Source organism: Diplotaxodon limnothrissa, linkage group LG7 (assembly GCF_057381915.1).
Source record: "Diplotaxodon limnothrissa isolate DT_005_m linkage group LG7, D_limnothrissa_male_GT1.1, whole genome shotgun sequence".
NCBI lineage: Eukaryota > Metazoa > Chordata > Actinopteri > Cichliformes > Cichlidae > Diplotaxodon > Diplotaxodon limnothrissa.
The window spans coordinates 4,853,284-4,873,187 of NC_140602.1; positions in this window are offsets into that span (position 1 = coordinate 4,853,284).

Sequence of the window (19,904 nt, forward strand, 5' to 3'; positions counted from 1 at the left end):
TCCAGGGGGGATAATAGCAGCCAGGTGCTGCTAATAAAATCAACTTGATTAAGTGAGTGCCAACAAGTGTGACCAGAAAAACAACGGTTTTGGCAGTTTGCTGGTCTGGAGAATTCAAATGGGTTAAGCAAAATGTGAACAACTATAAGGCCATTTCCAAACAATTTGAAGTTTGTCATTCTATTGTAAGAAATATTATTCTCATGTGGAAAATAGTAGTTGCCATTTTTATCAAGAGTGAGCATGCTAGCAAATTCTTCCCAAGATTAAACCGATCAATACTCAGAGAAACGACAAAAGTCCAAGTGCTGCATCTTGGAACATTCAGCCATCATTTAGCATGTTCAAGATCATAACATTAAAATTAGCAAAAGGCTTAACTGGTGTGTGGATGTTTTGAGAAAAAGTCTCTTTTCTAAAAGATTTTTCTTTGAACAATGTTGAGTCAAAAATTCTGAAATTTTGTTCACTTCTTAAATGAAATTTAAAAAACAAATACTGAAAAAAAAATGCCACATGAGAAGAGGAGAGTTTGTAACTGATCAGTCTATTGAACCTCTACAAATAGTCAAAAGCAAAAATCACATCTTTCATTTGAGGTTTCATTTATTTATTGTCCCAATATGCAGAATATTAGAATTTCACATATTCTCCTGCATGCTTTCGATGGGTGAAAGACACAGAGGCGGCAAGATGCATATTCAAAATCCAGGGGCGTAGATTTGGCATGGACGGAAGGGACATGTCCCCACCAATATCCAGCGATTATTGAATTGTCCCCACCAATAATTTGATCTCTTCGAGTAAAGAAAACAAACCCGATAGAAAGAAAAAAAACGATCTGTCAACGTCTCATTCACCCAGCGGTGCAGAAAGAGTTAAATTACGTTCTCTACTGGAGTCCTACCTCATGTGACAAATATGGCCAATGTGATTGGCTGTGCTTTTTAGGGAGTTCTGTTTAGTTTTAGCAGCGGCAAGCCTGCGCTGCCAGGAGGAGAGGAGGATGGCAGCAACAAGGAAGAACCTGGCTATAAGAAAGTATTTTTCAAAGAAACCTGTAAGTCACTTAAAGTCAAGTTCACTCATAAAATGTGTCCGTCATAATAACGTTACAGGCTATGCTAGGCTTTGGCCCACATCAGTCTAAAATTGTATGTAACCATGAATAACGTGTTTTGGAAACTAACTGCACAACAGGCAGCACTATCAGTTCTCTAAGTCTCAGAGCAGCATTTCTAATTTTGATTGAAACTGTCAGAGAAAACTGCAGACTCGAGTAAGCCAGGATATTAGTTTACAGAGGCTGTTAGAATTATGTCTAACGTTAAAATGTTGGTGACACAATAATTTCGTCCTAATGGCACTGACATATTCATAGGGTTAATTTTTGAGACAAAATATCATGAGGTAGTCATGATTTTGCAAATATTCCACCTTGTTTTAAAAATGCACTCACCCTACAAACATTACTGATGAGTCAAGATCTGCACAAACTGACAGAAACACTGAAGCAGCTACACATTTTATTCTTATTGTCATGTATGTCCTATTTGTCAGGTGACAGAGGCAGCTCTGCCATGTTGTAGCTCAGAGGTGAAGAGGCGAGGTCACAGGTGACTGACTGATGATTTGGTGCTATAGATTAACTAGTATTTATCATCATAACAATTGTTAGGCTGCTGATGCAAATTGATTCGTTAGTGTATATTTGACAAAGAATCTGAATTGACATGTCTCACTTTTTATATGGCATGAATCAATGTATTATTTTATCAGGTAGCAATATGTCCTAGTGCAGGGGAAGAGCCAGGGCCAAAGCTGAGGCACATCAAGCACATAGTAATAATTTTAATCTGAGGATAAAACGCAGGTACTTAGGATGAAAGATACTTCAGTGCTCTCAGGAGACTAAAAAGATGGCTACGGTCAACAATGACTCAAATGAAATTAAACAATGCTGCTGTGTGTCCACCAGGAGAGACTGGACAGTATAGATGTAAAACAAACATGCCAGCTGTTTATCTCAGTTAACGAGAGGAGCAGGCATGTGTTCGGCTCCTTCACATAGTGGACATTGAAGTAATGATGTTAAGTGCTTAAAGTCATTTTCTTTTATTGTCATGACTGTATTTGAATCTATTTTTATTTTTGTATGATACCTGATTTATATGGAATGTGGAAGTAAACTAAAGCCTAAAATACTTTAGTCAGTCATTTGTTTAATAGTAATTTAACATTATATAATTCGCATATAAAACTATGAATTGTAATTTTAAATGGTTTTAAAGCATGCAGAATAGCATATGTAGGCAAGTATATTTCTCTTTTTTTTTTCTTTTTTTTTTTATCAAGAAGCAAAGACAAAAAAAAAAAAAAAAAAGAAAAGGCAGGGTTCGATGGTAGAATCATCCGTCCCCACCAATGCCAAAACCAAATCTACGCCCTTGTCAAAATCCCAACAATTTAGAAGCTACGGTATATGCAAGATGCTGTAAGCCTACAAAAATCTTTGATGAGCAGTGTGAAACCACCTCATCTTTATTGATGGGGTTATTTCCAGCGTGCTCCATATTCTGATTAACCAAATGCATGGATCACCTTTTTAGATGTTAAAGATGCAGCAACCCTGTTCCCAGACAGGGCAGCAAATGCTGTCTCTGCTCAACCATAAATTCCCCCAAACCCTGCCCCCAAACAAATGTGCTGAGCAATAAAAAGGTTTCTGGTGGAGTCTGGAGAAGGCTTCAGTGTAGTGGGGGCGTTGCAACTGTATAAACACTGGAATGATGGCTTAAACAGTTTAATTCCACCAAGACCCAAGAATGACCTCCATGTTTAAACTTAGTGACAGGATGGATATGAAACATGCAGAGGAACCCCTCCCTCTACCCAATAAGCTGGTTGTCAGTTTGATTTGAATGAAGTTGGATGAAGAAACTGTGTTTTCCTCTTCTTTTGGAGACATTGTCATATGCTTAAATGCATGTAGAAATATATGTTATGACCTATTTGCTTCCATAGTTTGTTATAACCTCAAAATGAACACTGTACCTCCCACACACACGCACACACCTATAAAATGCAGAACTATATCTTTCCATATCATAAATCTGTAGCCAAACCAGAGGTGGGGGAAATAGTGCCTTTGTCTTACTTAAAATTATGTTTTAAAGACTAAAATAATACTATTTTTACGATCAACAATATATTAAAATCACACACTGCTTTTAAAGCTTTGATTTGTATTTTTTTTTAACATTTGTGATTTTATTGCAAGCTGTCATGTTAAAATCTAGTTTTGTCCACCTGTAAGATTTATATTGCCCTGAACTCTCAAGATAATGATAAAAAATCATTTTAATGTGGTTATTCATGCCTTAATTAGAAATAAAGGGTTAAATAAATTGAAGCCACATCCAGAATAAAAAAATGTGATGATAAAGGAACACAGAACCCACTGTGGGATAACCTATGATGTAAATGCTCTGTATATTATCAGTAGTAATATACCTACACTACAAGGCTGAAAACTGATTAGATTAATGTCTGATGATCTTTTGTGCTTCTTCAAGAGAGAGATACTCCCATACAGCTTATGACAAAATTTAATCCGAAGTGATTGATGGCCCTAATCATGACCTTTTGACCTCCCCCCTCCCCCCCGGAAGTGTGTAATTTGATCCCATAAGCGTGTCGAATTGCATCCGGAGAAGGGAGGGGGGAAACCTCCGGAAGCGCGCCATCTGTTGTTGGGAAAAAAAAAGTTTTTAGAGGGAGGGAGTGCAGCAGGGGAGGAGAATAAAAAGCAGAGAGGAGTCCGTCACAATTTCTAAGGCACAGACGCAAGATGGATTTCCTTCTGCAGCCCAGCAGCGTTCCTGTGTCCGATGAGATCTGCTCTCCCAAAGAAGAAGGCTTTGAATATGACATATTCAAATACAGCATATTTACTATGGAAGGCCTCGATCCGGACCTTATGACCCTACCGGAAATACTCCGGAAGTGTCTAGTCATTTTCAGACCTGATGCGTCATGTTCCCTAAGCATGAGGGGAGGGGTATGGTTCCTGAAGCACAGCGGTGATGCAGCAGATGATTCTGTGATGTATAGAGAGACAGAGCGGCAGTTAGTTTTCCGCAAACTCATAGTTTGAATTCTGTTTCGATATTATGACAATTTTCTCTGTTTTTTACAATAGCGGGTGTAATTTTACTTTCTTAAGCTGCACCGGCGTTTGTAATGGGAATAAAGACTGACTTCCTGTAGAGATTTCAATAGTATTTTATTTTCCTATAATACAGACGCTGTAAAAAACCTTTAAGATACACCATAGCTTGTGATGAAAAGAAGAACTTTCTATCCGCTTGTAACCTACAGGCTGCCTATGTGTAAAAAATGAATAAATATCCCTTAGTGAATACTACTTTTCCTTTTGAGAGACTGAAAAACAAACCATAATTGCCGCGACAGGCGATCTTGTTTCACACACACACACACACACACACACACACACACACACACACACACACACACACACACACACCGCGGGTCAAGGAGGAGTGAGACGGCGGAAGAGTTTTTTTTTTTTCTTCATTACTTTTACAATGGGTTTTCTCAATAGACAGAAAATGATGACGCTGAGGAGTCAACATCCGATATTATCATTGCTTGTAACCCGGTAAATAATTTCGTACATCTCCCCATAAAACAAGTCTTAGTGGAAAAAAGCTCATATTCGAATAAGTTTATTAAAGCACCCCCCCTCTGTGGGAAAGAGTCAACCATGAGGCGAGTTTTGTCAACAGGAGACGGGTTTTGTCCATTTGGTAAAACAAATATCCGCCTCAAAGTCATAATTTTACCGTTGCAGAATGTGGAAAACAGACAGCCCTCACAGGAGGCACCCAGGGGCCCACCTCACACACCATAGTTAAAATATTTAAATTTCAACTAAATTTGTAGTAATGATTGGATTTCCTCACTTATCTACACCACACTCCTTGTCCTTGATTTCTTATCGTTTCTTATCGTTCCTCTGTCCCTTAATAGAAACCACATATATAGAAACTATCCTCCCTTTCAGTTGTCTTTTGCACTTCCATATCGCAAAGCAGTTACTGTAGGTTATTTTCTGCTTATGCATTAATGTAATTAATTAACTTATTTATCCTTAAGTAAGGTAATGACTTGAGTTCTAATGCTTTTTGTCTCTTGAGTTAGCTGTCAATGTGGGATTTTTTTCCCCTTTTGTCCAGTTAAAGCTGCCTTTCATTCTTCAACACAGCTTAAACTCTAATAGGTAAGCTTTCTTGTAATTTCTTAGTTCTGCAGGCTTCTTGAAAGACATCCGAGACTCTTCTTTGGATGCTGGCTGCCTTTTGTTTTGTTTTCTGTCAAGATGATCCCACACTGCTTCGATTATCTTGAGGTTCAAACCCTGGAGAGATCAATCCATGACTGATGCGTTGTTTCATCCAGGCATACTTTGACTACATTGGCAGTATGTTTGCGATCATTGTCGTACTGAAAAATGAAGTTGAAGCCAATCAGACACTACGTGGTATTACATGGTCGATCAAAATCTGGTGGAACTTTTCTACATTCATAATTTGATTAATTTGGATAAGAGCTCCAACAACACTGGCTGAAATCCAGCCTCAAAGCACGGTAGAGTATCCACGCTGTGTTAAAGACGGCTATAGACATTCACTGTTGTATCTCTCTTCGGACCTCTTCCATGCATATTTCAAATTTGGATTCATTACTCCATAAGACATATTACAGCTGATTTCTTTTTCCAGTCAATTTCTTGTGTAATTTGGCACACCTCAGCCTTATTTTTCTCTGTTCTCCTTCCTTAAGAATGGCTTATTAACAGCCACCCTTCCAACTCAGATAACTTTTGATGAGGTTTCATGAAATGTTTACAGCACTTGAGTTACTCGCCACGGCCATCCTAAATGCTAAAAACACTCAACTTTAATTCTAAATTACGTAATTAACGTTAACCAGAAAAAACAAGCCAAAGTCGAAATGTTGCTGAGCTGACCTGTGGTATGCTATGTCTTCTAAAGCACGTATAATGTAAACAGAACTGGTCTTTGCACAGAAGCCTGTGGAGCTTCATAATTAACCTCAGTGTGTGAAGAGGACTCTCCATTTAATAATAGCTGTAATAAAATGTTCTGGCCGACGGTGTTAAACGCTGCACTTGGGTCTAGCAGGGAAGATTTCAACTTTTCAATATGAATGAAGGCTGAAAACTGATTAGATTAATGTCTGATGATCTTTTCTGTGCTTCTTCAAGTTTGTAACACCAAACATATTAAAGGATGATGTAAGGCTCACAGGAAGAGTTTAATTAGACACACATTTACTATTTTCTTTATACTCTTTCTTTCTTGACATGTTTAATATGATTACTATCAGAGGAGAAAATGAACCTTGTGTAGTCTAAAAACTTTTATTTAATCAAACTGTAATGTTGTTGAACTCTGTCCGGGGATGGGCGTCCAGGTACACACCGGCTCACTCCTTGGCGGCCGCTTATCGGGGCCTGGAGCCTGGGGCTCGCTCGGGCCACTTCGGAGGTGGGGTGCCCCCGGCCTCTCGGCCTGGGGCTCGGTCACTCAGGCGCAGCTGGCTGCCGGCGGAGCTCACGGGCGCGTCACTGCAACTCCCGCTGGCTTCTGCTCCGCGGCTGCTGAGTGAGCCCTCATCTGGGACTCTCCTCAGCTCTTTCCGGGACAGTGGCGCAGCTGCCCCTCTGTTGGTCTTCCTTGGTCTCTTGTGTTCTGGGGGCCTCTGGATGTCTGGAGTTTTGATCTCCTCCACACCTGCTTCACGCCCTGGAGGACGGGGCTGTGGCCCCCCCACACCCTCTAGCAGATTATTACATGAAGGAACCTTTTAAAAAAAACAAAAAACAAGCGCGTCCATGCTCACAGGTGTACACACGGGTGATCACACCCACAAACTACACCCTTTTTGGCTCCTACCTCAAAGCACACTGTGTTCTGTTGATCTTATGTGCTGCACAATAATGTTTAACATTTAGTATTTACTGTCATATTCCCATATATCATTGTGATGTTGTTTATTCTATTACTCTTGTTCTCTTCTGCTTGCTTTCTTTTTTCTCTCTCAGCAGGTGATCCAGGTGATTGATATATGCATTTTTTTTCTCTGCCCGTTCTGTTGGTTTTTGTCTTTTGCCCTTCTCCCCCGTCCCTCTTCTCAGCTGTTTCTCTTTCCCTCTTTCTTTCTCCCCTTCTTTCCCCCAGTCAAGTCTGTCCCGTATTAAGAGAAAAGAAAAAGAAGAAAAGAAAAAAAAAAAAAAAAAAAAAGGAATTCATTTCACGTTGAAATACCTGGAGAATTCAACTCTCCTGCGCTCTGTGAATGAAAGTCTCTGCAGTTTAACAAACCAGAGCTGACACTGCCATCCTGTCGTCTCATTAACTGACTCTGATAATGTAACCAGAAGGCCTCAACTTCCGTTCATCAGTGATAGCAGTGTTATTGATTATGTAATTATGTCATCCTCATTTCTCCCTTATGTGGTAGATTTTGAAGTTGATATTTTTGGATATATTGTCATCTTATAAGCATTGTCCTATCTGTGTTGAGCTTACAAATGAAGTGCCAGTAAGGAAAAAATAAATTTAAAGAATAATGAGGGCCAGACTAGACAAAAGATTTTCTTGATAGTCTACATCAGAGGTTAATTAGCAATGCATTAAATTAATTGGATGCAACTGAGGATATGATTGTTAACCAAGAAAAAATGGATTCAGTAGTAACAAAGCTTGAAGATGTATATAAAATTGCAGAGGTTTGATTTGGTATGTTGAAAAATGCTACTGTAACTATTATGAAGAGAAGAATTAGTTTAACATTGAGTGTAAGAAGGAATTGTGTTAAGGCAAAGACTTAAGGAAGTGTTAGAAACCTAATAAGTTCCAGATCCTGCTGAGAGAAAAAAAAAAAAAAAAGAACTCTGACGGACGTCTTTTTTAATCTTGTCAACAAATCCTTAATCATCTAAATCTGCCATTTATCATCTTGTAAAATGTTCCCTCTGCTTCTGTTGCACATCTCCCCCCGGACACTCTCTGCTTCACCAGCCCTGTGCAGGTGGTCCAACCCCTGCCTGCCTCCTTAAACTGGGGTGTTTAAATCTCTTTACCTCTGTTGTGAACTTCACACAAAGTTTGTGGTAACAAAATCAAACTGACGAGGATCTCGTTTGAAAAACACACACACTCACGAGACAAAATAAAAACAGACTGCTCAAAGCAAAAGCAGAGCCCTCACAGCTGGTAGTACAAACACAGTGACAACATGCGTATTAGATACCCTCAGTGCCAAAAGCATAAATATGAAAAAATGTGATCACCAAGAATATCCTAAAAATGGCATTGAGGTGGGTGTTACAGTAAAAAAAAAAAAAAAAGTAGCCAAATTTTCATCGGAAAATGTTGAATTTTAGTAAAAACAATGCTCTGTAGTTTGATACTGTCGTTACAGACAAAGCAGATGTTTAAAGCCTTTGGACGCACATTTGAAATGCACTCATTCTCCTTATCAGCTGGAAACATTAAAGCCGTAAAATGACTTTTTCAAACGGATAAAAACTATTGAACAGCAGCAATGTTGAGCCTGTTCCAAAATTTGAATGTACATGTGTTGAAGGTGCGGGTCTTGTTGAATTATTAAACATACTTTCTTTAATTTTTCGAGCCACAAAAACAACAACTTTTAATTTTCTTCTGCTTGAGTCTCGGCCTCGGGTAGCTCTACTTATCATTGCTCAGTCAGTCGTCTGTTTGTGCTACTTTTTTTCAAGGAGCAGTGGATTATTGGTAAGGGTGACTTTATGTGTTTAGCTACTTAAGTGGAAGTACTGTGGAAAGTTTTACCTTACATACATAGATCTACCAGTACAGCTTCTGAGGTAACTGTTTACAAAATGTTATAATCTATTCAAAGGTTCTTTGCAATTTTACATTGATAAACATTATCCTTAACACATTTGGCCCACATAAAGTACTATGGCCATCACACTGTCATTTAGAATTGTTTAAATAACTCGTGTCTTAAGTCCTTCCATCAAACAGAAAATTAAAAAAAAACAAAAACATGGTTCACTTTTATATCACAAAATGTTAGAAATATAAGCCGTTCATAACAACCTGAAAGGTTGGGAGTTTAAAATGCAAACCGATGGAAGCAGAAGTAGAAGACTATAATGTCTCAGAGCACACGGTGTCTATTAATGTGTAGACATGTATCAGAATCAGAATCAGAATCAGAATACTTTATTGATCCCTGGGGGAAATTATTTTTTGTTACAGTGCTCCATTTTAAACCAACATTAAGACAAGACAGACAATACGCTAACTAAGAATAGTACAATATATACATATATATACATACATACATACATACATACATACATACATACATACATACATACATACATACATAAGTCACTTATAAATAAATATTTGGAAAAGAAACATGTGTAGTTGTAGCAGCAAACAGTGTGTTAAGTGGATGCGTTGTACAGGGAGATGGCCACAGGCAGGAATGATTTCCTGTGTCGTTCAGTGGTGCTTTTCGGTAATCTCAGTCTCTCACTGAACGAGCTCCTGTGACTGACCAGCATGTCATGGAGTGGGTGGGAGGTGTTATCCAACATTGTCTTTATCTTGGACATCATCCGCCTCTCCGACACCACCTTGAGGGAGTCCAGCTCCATCCCCACAACATTGCTGGCCTTACGGATCAGTTTATTAAGTCTGTTGGCATCTGCGACCCTCAGCCTGCTCCCCCAGCATGCAACAGCATAGAGGATCGCACTGGCCACCACAGACTCATAGAAAATCCTCAGCATTTTCTGGCAGATGTTGAAGGACCTCAGTCGCCTCAAAAAATAGAGACGACTCTGGCCCTTCCTGTAAAGTGCTGTGGTGTTTTTAGCCCAGTCCAGTTTATTGTCAATGTGTACTCCAAGGTATTTATAGTCCTCCACAATGTCAACACTCACCCCCTGGATTGAAACAGGGGTCAAGTGTTTCCTGGTCTTCCTGAATAAGAGTATAAATAAGAGCTTAATAAAGATGCTTAATTTCTTAAGAAATAAACAGGTGGAGTGATCTTTATCAAAAGTGGATGTTGCATCTGTGGCTAAACCACTGTACCCAAAAAAACTTTAAAAATCTACTGTGTGTGAGGCTGTGTAAGTAAAGCTTGCCCTTCACACCTGCGTGTAATAAACCATTTGTTGGGGGTTGTGGATTTGGCACCTCAGCATTGTGAAAGTGGGGAAACATGTTTCTGGCTGTGCATAAGATTCCTCCTTACAACTTAGAATCTCAGTTCTAAATGAAATTCAGATGTTTTTTTAAGTATGGCTAATGTATTAATTGACTTCTAAGGCACACACACACACACACACACACACACACACACACACACACACACACACACACACACACACACACAAGAACAACACAGAGAAGAAGAAGAGGGGGTCGTTTTACTACACATCATAAAAACGCAATCATTCATCTTCCAACTGTATCTTTCTGTTCTGGCTTTAGAATCATAGGTTGTTTACTGAGCCGTACTTTGGGAGTCATACTGTTGTGATACTGAGGAGAAAAGGGTAAGGTTTGATAGACTAAACCCTTACACACACATAACTTGAAAAACCTAAAGAGTGTGTGAGACTGCTAGCTGTGTTGTTCAGCATTAAACTCATCTACAAATGTGTTAGTAAAGAGCGACTTGTACTTCTGTCCCATTAAGCAACGGTTTAACAAATTTCACCTCAAACTATAAAAGGAATCTGGATTTATATAGAACATAGTAGTGATGGATTAAGTGCAGGAAACACTAGTATAAGGTGTCTATTGAACAAATCTCCTTCAGCGTTCAAAATGACCAAAGTGAGGCCTACAGGCGTTTCTCTCGGTTGGTTGTGTTCAGGGAAAAAGCAGCTAAATACACTGAGATTGCTCCCCATTGTTAGTGAGTTAACTCTGGATATCTGTAGGTTTTGTCAAACTTGGAGTGAACAAAAGCAGAAAAACAGTAAAAGATGCAGACAGTGAAAGTCTGGTTTATTTCATGAACACAATGAAACATTTTACAGTCCACAGAGCAAAGTAGCATACATGATAAATAGATACACATAACATGAGAAGTAAAACTCGTCGTCTTACCACATGTTATATTCTGTAAACTTAAAATAACCACAGAAATTAGAGTTTAGTGTTTTAAAGTCATTATTAAAAACATGAGTCAACATTACTGAAGTGACGCTTTAACGATGCGTCTTATCACCGTGTTTATGATGATAAAACATGTTCTCTCGTTAGTAGTTGTCTGCGCTGTCACTTGTCATGAAAATGTCCAGAGCCAGGGTTCCTCTTTAATCACCATTGATCATTAATAGGGTCACAAAAGATTTGTCACATTATCCCCATAAACAAAATGCTTTTATAGAAATCATTGTGATACAAATATTTAGATTCTTGATTCACAATGTGCACGAACTCAAAATCTTTAGAGGTTCATATTTATAAAGTATCGCAAATAATACATTTATACCATTGTATGAGCTACACTTCTTGTAAAAACTGATTGAAAAAAGCTCCTGTCGTGACCTTCCTTCTGTGAGGACACACACACACACACAGAGAGAGAGAGAGAGGGGGAAGATCATTAGGATTGGAGGCGTTTTTGGATTTTCACTTATTGTTGGCTTTACAGTCACATAAAATTCATTCCAAATTTTTTGCCTTTGCTTCAATTAAGGTGTTTCTTTAAATCTACAGCAGCTTCCTTTTCAAAAAGTTTTTTTTTTTTTTTTTTTTTTTTGATGAACTGCGGATGATGATGAATTCCTCTTTATTGTAGAAACAGTCCCTAAGCTGTTGTTGCTCATACTTACTGAGTTCCCTAGCTACTTCCTTACTATGTCAGTAAACTTTTTGAAAAGGAAGCTGCTGTAGATTTAAAGAAACACCTTAATTGAAGCAAAGGCAAAAAAAATTGGAATGAATTTTATGTGACTGTAAAGCCAACAATAAGTGAAAATCCAAAAACGCCTCCAATCCTAATGATCTTCCCCCCCTCTCTCTCTCTCTCTGTGTGTGTGTGTCCTCACAGAAGGAAGGTCACGACAGGAGCTTTTTTCAATCAGTTTTTACAAGAAGTGTAGCTCATACAATGGTATAAATGTATTATTTGCGATACTTTATAAATATGAACCTCTAAAGATTTTGAGTTCGTGCACATTGTGAATCAAGAATCTAAATATTTGTATCACAATGATTTCTATAAAAGCATTTTGTTTATGGGGATAATGTGACAAATCTTTTGTGACCCTATTAATGATCAATGGTGATTAAAGAGGAACCCTGGCTCTGGACATTTTCATGACAAGTGACAGCGCAGACAACTACTAACGAGAGAACATGTTTTATCATCATAAACACGGTGATAAGACGCATCGTTAAAGCGTCACTTCAGTAATGTTGACTCATGTTTTTAATAATGACTTTAAAACACTAAACTCTAATTTCTGTGGTTATTTTAAGTTTACAGAATATAACATGTGGTAAGACGACGAGTTTTACTTCTCATGTTATGTGTATCTATTTATCATGTATGCTACTTTGCTCTGTGGACTGTAAAATGTTTCATTGTGTTCATGAAATAAACCAGACTTTCACTGTCTGCATCTTTTACTGTTTTTCTGCTTTTGTTCACTCCAAGTTTGACAAAACCTACAGATATCCAGAGTTAACTCACTAACAATGGGGAGCAATCTCAGTGTATTTAGCTGCTTTTTCCCTGAACACAACCAACCGAGAGAAACGCCTGTAGGCCTCACTTTGGTCATTTTGAACGCTGAAGGAGATTTGTTCAATAGACACCTTATACTAGTGTTTCCTGCACTTAATCCATCACTACTATGTTCTATATAAATCCAGATTCCTTTTATAGTTTGCAGTGAAATTTGTTAAACCGTTGCTTAATGGGACAGAAGTACAAGTCGCTCTTTACTAACACATTTGTAGATGAGTTTAATGCTGAACAACACAGCTAGCAGTCTCACACACTCTTTAGGTTTTTCAAGTTATGTGTGTAAGGGTTTAGTCTATCAAACCTTACCCTTTTCTCCTCAGTATCACAACAGTATGACTCCCAAAGTACGGCTCAGTAAACAACCTATGACTCTAAAGCCAGAACAGAAAGATACAGTTGGAAGATGAATGATTGCGTTTTTATGATGTGTAGTAAAACGACCCCCTCTTCTTCTTCTCTGTGTTGTTCTTGTGTGTGTGTGTGTGTGTGTGTGTGTGTGTGTGTGTGTGTGTGTGTGTGTGTGTGTGTGTGTGTGTGTGTGTGTGTGTGTGTGTGTGTGTGTGTGTGTGTGTGCCTTAGAAGTCAATTAATACATTAGCCATACTTAAAAAAACATCTGAATTTCATTTAGAACTGAGATTCTAAGTTGTAAGGAGGAATCTTATGCACAGCCAGAAACATGTTTCCCCACTTTCACAATGCTGAGGTGCCAAATCCACAACCCCCAACAAATGGTTTATTACACGCAGGTGTGAAGGGCAAGCTTTACTTACACAGCCTCACACACAGTAGATTTTTAAAGTTTTTTTGGGTACAGTGGTTTAGCCACAGATGCAACATCCACTTTTGATAAAGATCACTCCACCTGTTTATTTCTTAAGAAATTAAGCATCTTTATTAAGCTCTTATTTATACATGTCTACACATTAATAGACACCGTGTGCTCTGAGACATTATAGTCTTCTACTTCTGCTTCCATCGGTTTGCATTTTAAACTCCCAACCTTTCAGGTTGTTATGAACGGCTTATATTTCTAACATTTTGTGATATAAAAGTGAACCATGTTTTTTTTTTTTTTTAATTTTCTGTTTGATGGAAGGACTTAAGACACGAGTTATTTAAACAATTCTAAATGACAGTGTGATGGCCATAGTACTTTATGTGGGCCAAATGTGTTAAGGATAATGTTTATCAATGTAAAATTGCAAAGAACCTTTGAATAGATTATAACATTTTGTAAACAGTTACCTCAGAAGCTGTACTGGTAGATCTATGTAAGGTAAAACTATCCACAGTACTTCCACTTAAGTAGCTAAACACATAAAGTCACCCTTACCAATAATCCACTGCTCCTTGAAAAAAAGTAGCACAAACAGACGACTGACTGAGCAATGATAAGTAGAGCTACCCGAGGCCGAGACTCAAGCAGAAGAAAATTAAAAGTTGTTGTTTTTGTGGCTCGAAAAATTAAAGAAAGTATGTTTAATAATTCAACAAGACCCGCACCTTCAACACATGTACATTCAAATTTTGGAACAGGCTCAACATTGCTGCTGTTCAATAGTTTTTATCCGTTTGAAAAAGTCATTTTACGGCTTTAATGTTTCCAGCTGATAAGGAGAATGAGTGCGTTTCAAATGTGCGTCCAAAGGCTTTAAACATCTGCTTTGTCTGTAACGACAGTATCAAACTACAGAGCATTGTTTTTACTAAAATTCAACATTTTCCGATGAAAATTTGGCTACTTTTTTTTTTCTTTACTGTAACACCCACCTCAATGCCATTTTTAGGATATTCTTGGTGATCACATTTTTTCATATTTATGCTTTTGGCACTGAGGGTATCTAATACGCATGTTGTCACTGTGTTTGTACTACCAGCTGTGAGGGCTCTGCTTTTGCTTTGAGCAGTCTGTTTTTATTTTGTCTCGTGAGTGTGTGTGTTTTTCAAACGAGATCCTCGTCAGTTTGATTTTGTTACCACAAACTTTGTGTGAAGTTCACAACAGAGGTAAAGAGATTTAAACACCCCAGTTTAAGGAGGCAGGCAGGGGTTGGACCACCTGCACAGGGCTGGTGAAGCAGAGAGTGTCCGGGGGGAGATGTGCAACAGAAGCAGAGGGAACATTTTACAAGATGATAAATGGCAGATTTAGATGATTAAGGATTTGTTGACAAGATTAAAAGACACGTCCGTCAGAGTTCTTTTTTTTTTTTTTTTTTCTCTCAGCAGGATCTGGAACTTATTAGGTTTCTAACACTTCCTTAAGTCTTTGCCTTAACACAATTCCTTCTTACACTCAATGTTAAACTAATTCTTCTCTTCATAATAGTTACGGTAGCATTTTTCAACATACCAAATCAAACCTCTGCAATTTTATATACATCTTCAAGCTTTGTTACTACTGAATCCATTTTTTCTTGGTTAACAATCATATCCTCAGTTGCATCCAATTAATTTAATGCATTGCTAATTAACCTCTGATGTAGACTATCAAGAAAATCTTTTGTCTAGTCTGGCCCTCATTATTCTTTAAATTTATTTTTTCCTTACTGGCACTTCATTTGTAAGCTCAACACAGATAGGACAATGCTTATAAGATGACAATATATCCAAAAATATCAACTTCAAAATCTACCACATAAGGGAGAAATGAGGATGACATAATTACATAATCAATAACACTGCTATCACTGATGAACGGAAGTTGAGGCCTTCTGGTTACATTATCAGAGTCAGTTAATGAGACGACAGGATGGCAGTGTCAGCTCTGGTTTGTTAAACTGCAGAGACTTTCATTCACAGAGCGCAGGAGAGTTGAATTCTCCAGGTATTTCAACGTGAAATGAATTCCTTTTTTTTTTTTTTTTTTTTTCTTTTCTTCTTTTTCTTTTCTCTTAATACGGGACAGACTTGACTGGGGGAAAGAAGGGGAGAAAGAAAGAGGGAAAGAGAAACAGCTGAGAAGAGGGACGGGGGAGAAGGGCAAAAGACAAAAACCAACAGAACGGGCAGAGAAAAAAAATGCATATATCAATCACCTGGATCACCTGCTGAGAGAGAAAAAAGAAAGCAAGCAGAAGAGAACAAGAGTAATAGAATAAACAACATCACAATGATATATGGGAATATGACAGTAAATACTAAATGTTAAACGTTATTGTGCAGCACATAAGATCAACAGAACACAGTGTGCTTTGAGGTAGGAGCCAAAAAGGGTGTAGTTTGTGGGTGTGATCACCCGTGTGTACACCTGTGAGCATGGACGCGCTTGTTTTTTGTTTTTTTAAAGGTTCCTTCATGTAATAATCTGCTAGAGGGTGTGGGGGGGCCACAGCCCCGTCCTCCAGGGCGTGAAGCAGGTGTGGAGGAGATCAAAACTCCAGACATCCAGAGGCCCCCAGAACACAAGAGACCAAGGAAGACCAACAGAGGGGCAGCTGCGCCACTGTCCCGGAAAGAGCTGAGGAGAGTCCCAGATGAGGGCTCACTCAGCAGCCGCGGAGCAGAAGCCAGCGGGAGTTGCAGTGACGCGCCCGTGAGCTCCGCCGGCAGCCAGCTGCGCCTGAGTGACCGAGCCCCAGGCCGAGAGGCCGGGGGCACCCCACCTCCGAAGTGGCCCGAGCGAGCCCCAGGCTCCAGGCCCCGATAAGCGGCCGCCAAGGAGTGAGCCGGTGTGTACCTGGACGCCCATCCCCGGACAGAGTTCAACAACATTACAGTTTGATTAAATAAAAAAGTTTTTAGACTACACAAGGTTCATTTTCTCCTCTGATAGTAATCATATTAAACATGTCAAGAAAGAAAGAGTATAAAGAAAAATAGTAAATGTGTGTCTAATTAAACTCTTCCTGTGAGCCTTACATCATCCTTTAATATGTTTGGTGTTACAAACTTGAAGAAGCACAGAAAAGATCATCAGACATTAATCTAATCAGTTTTCAGCCTTCATTCATATTGAAAAGTTGAAATCTTCCCTGCTAGACCCAAGTGCAGCGTTTAACACCGTCGGCCAGAACATTTTATTACAGCTATTATTAAATGGAGAGTCCTCTTCACACACTGAGGTTAATTATGAAGCTCCACAGGCTTCTGTGCAAAGACCAGTTCTGTTTACATTATACGTGCTTTAGAAGACATAGCATACCACAGGTCAGCTCAGCAACATTTCGACTTTGGCTTGTTTTTTCTGGTTAACGTTAATTACGTAATTTAGAATTAAAGTTGAGTGTTTTTAGCATTTAGGATGGCCGTGGCGAGTAACTCAAGTGCTGTAAACATTTCATGAAACCTCATCAAAAGTTATCTGAGTTGGAAGGGTGGCTGTTAATAAGCCATTCTTAAGGAAGGAGAACAGAGAAAAATAAGGCTGAGGTGTGCCAAATTACACAAGAAATTGACTGGAAAAAGAAATCAGCTGTAATATGTCTTATGGAGTAATGAATCCAAATTTGAAATATGCATGGAAGAGGTCCGAAGAGAGATACAACAGTGAATGTCTATAGCCGTCTTTAACACAGCGTGGATACTCTACCGTGCTTTGAGGCTGGATTTCAGCCAGTGTTGTTGGAGCTCTTATCCAAATTAATCAAATTATGAATGTAGAAAAGTTCCACCAGATTTTGATCGACCATGTAATACCACGTAGTGTCTGATTGGCTTCAACTTCATTTTTCAGTACGACAATGATCGCAAACATACTGCCAATGTAGTCAAAGTATGCCTGGATGAAACAACGCATCAGTCATGGATTGATCTCTCCAGGGTTCGAACCTCAAGATAATCGAAGCAGTGTGGGATCATCTTGACAGAAAACAAAACAAAAGGCAGCCAGCATCCAAAGAAGAGTCTCGGATGTCTTTCAAGAAGCCTGCAGAACTAAGAAATTACAAGAAAGCTTACCTATTAGAGTTTAAGCTGTGTTGAAGAATGAAAGGCAGCTTTAACTGGACAAAAGGGGAAAAAAATCCCACATTGACAGCTAACTCAAGAGACAAAAAGCATTAGAACTCAAGTCATTACCTTACTTAAGGATAAATAAGTTAATTAATTACATTAATGCATAAGCAGAAAATAACCTACAGTAACTGCTTTGCGATATGGAAGTGCAAAAGACAACTGAAAGGGAGGATAGTTTCTATATATGTGGTTTCTATTAAGGGACAGAGGAACGATAAGAAACGATAAGAAATCAAGGACAAGGAGTGTGGTGTAGATAAGTGAGGAAATCCAATCATTACTACAAATTTAGTTGAAATTTAAATATTTTAACTATGGTGTGTGAGGTGGGCCCCTGGGTGCCTCCTGTGAGGGCTGTCTGTTTTCCACATTCTGCAACGGTAAAATACGACTTAGAGGCGGATATTTGTTTTACCAAATGGACAAAACCCGTCTCCTGTTGACAAAACTCGCCTCATGGTTGACTCTGAGAAAAAAACTCTTTCCCACAGAGGGGAATAAACTTATTCGAATATGAGCTTTTTTCCACTAAGACTTATTTTATGGGGAGATGTACGAAATTATTTACCGGGTTACAAGCAATGATAATATCGGATGTTGACTCCTCAGCGTCATCATTTTCTATCTATTGAGAAAACCCATTGTAAAAGTAATGAAGAAAAAAAAAAAAAACTCTTCCGCCGTCTCACTCCTCCTTGACCCGCGGTGTGTGTGTGTGTGTGTGTGTGTGTGTGTGTGTGTGTGTGTGAAGCAAGATCGCCTGTCGCGGCAATTATGGTTTGTTTTTCAGTCTCTCAAAAGGAAAAGTAGTATTCACTAAGGGATATTTATTCATTTTTTACACATAGGCAGCCTGTAGGTTACAAGCGGATAGAAAGTTCTTCTTTTCATCACAAGCTATGGTGTATCTTAAAGGTTTTTTACAGCGTCTGTATTATAGGAAAATAAAATACTATTGAAATCTCTACAGGAAGTCAGTCTTTATTCCCATTACAAACGCCGGTGCAGCTTAAGAAAGTAAAATTACACCCGCTATTGTAAAAAACAGAGAAAATTGTCATAATATCGAAACAGAATTCAAACTATGAGTTTGCGGAAAACTAACTGCCGCTCTGTCTCTCTATACATCACAGAATCATCTGCTGCATCACCGCTGTGCTTCAGGAACCATACCCCTCCCCTCATGCTTAGGGAACATGACGCATCAGGTCTGAAAATGACTAGACACTTCCGGAGTATTTCCGGTAGGGTCATAAGGTCCGGATCGAGGCCTTCCATAGTAAATATGCTGTATTTGAATATGTCATATTCAAAGCCTTCTTCTTTGGGAGAGCAGATCTCATCGGACACAGGAACGCTGCTGGGCTGCAGAAGGAAATCCATCTTGCGTCTGTGCCTTAGAAATTGTGACGGACTCCTCTCTGCTTTTTATTCTCCTCCCCTGCTGCACTCCCTCCCTCTAAAAACTTTTTTTTTTCCCAACAACAGATGGCGCGCTTCCGGAGGTTTCCCCCCTCCCTTCTCCGGATGCAATTCGACACGCTTAGCGACAGATGGCGCGCTTCCGGGGTTCACCCCCCTTCTCCGGATGCAATTCGTCACGCTTAGGGGATCAAATTACACACTTCCGGGGGGGAGGGGGGAGGTCAAAAGGTCATGATTAGGGCCATCAATCACTTCGGATTAAATTTTGTCATAAACCGTATGGGAGTATCTCTCTTACGTGATAAATAGATACACGTAACACGGACAGTGAGAAGTAAAACTCGTCGTCTTACCACATGTTATATTCTGTAAACTTAAAATAAACCACAGAAATGAGTGTTTAGTGTTTTAAAGTCATCTATTAAAACATGAGTCAACATTACTGAAGTGATACTTTAACGATGCTTCATATCATCGTGTTTATGATGATAAAACAGGTTCTCTCATTTGTAGATGTCTGCGCTGTCACTTGTCATGAAAATGTCCTGCGCCAGGGTTCAAGCTTCCTCTTCAGTTACCATTGATCATTAATAGGGTCACAAAAGATTTGTTACATTATCCCCATAAACAAAATG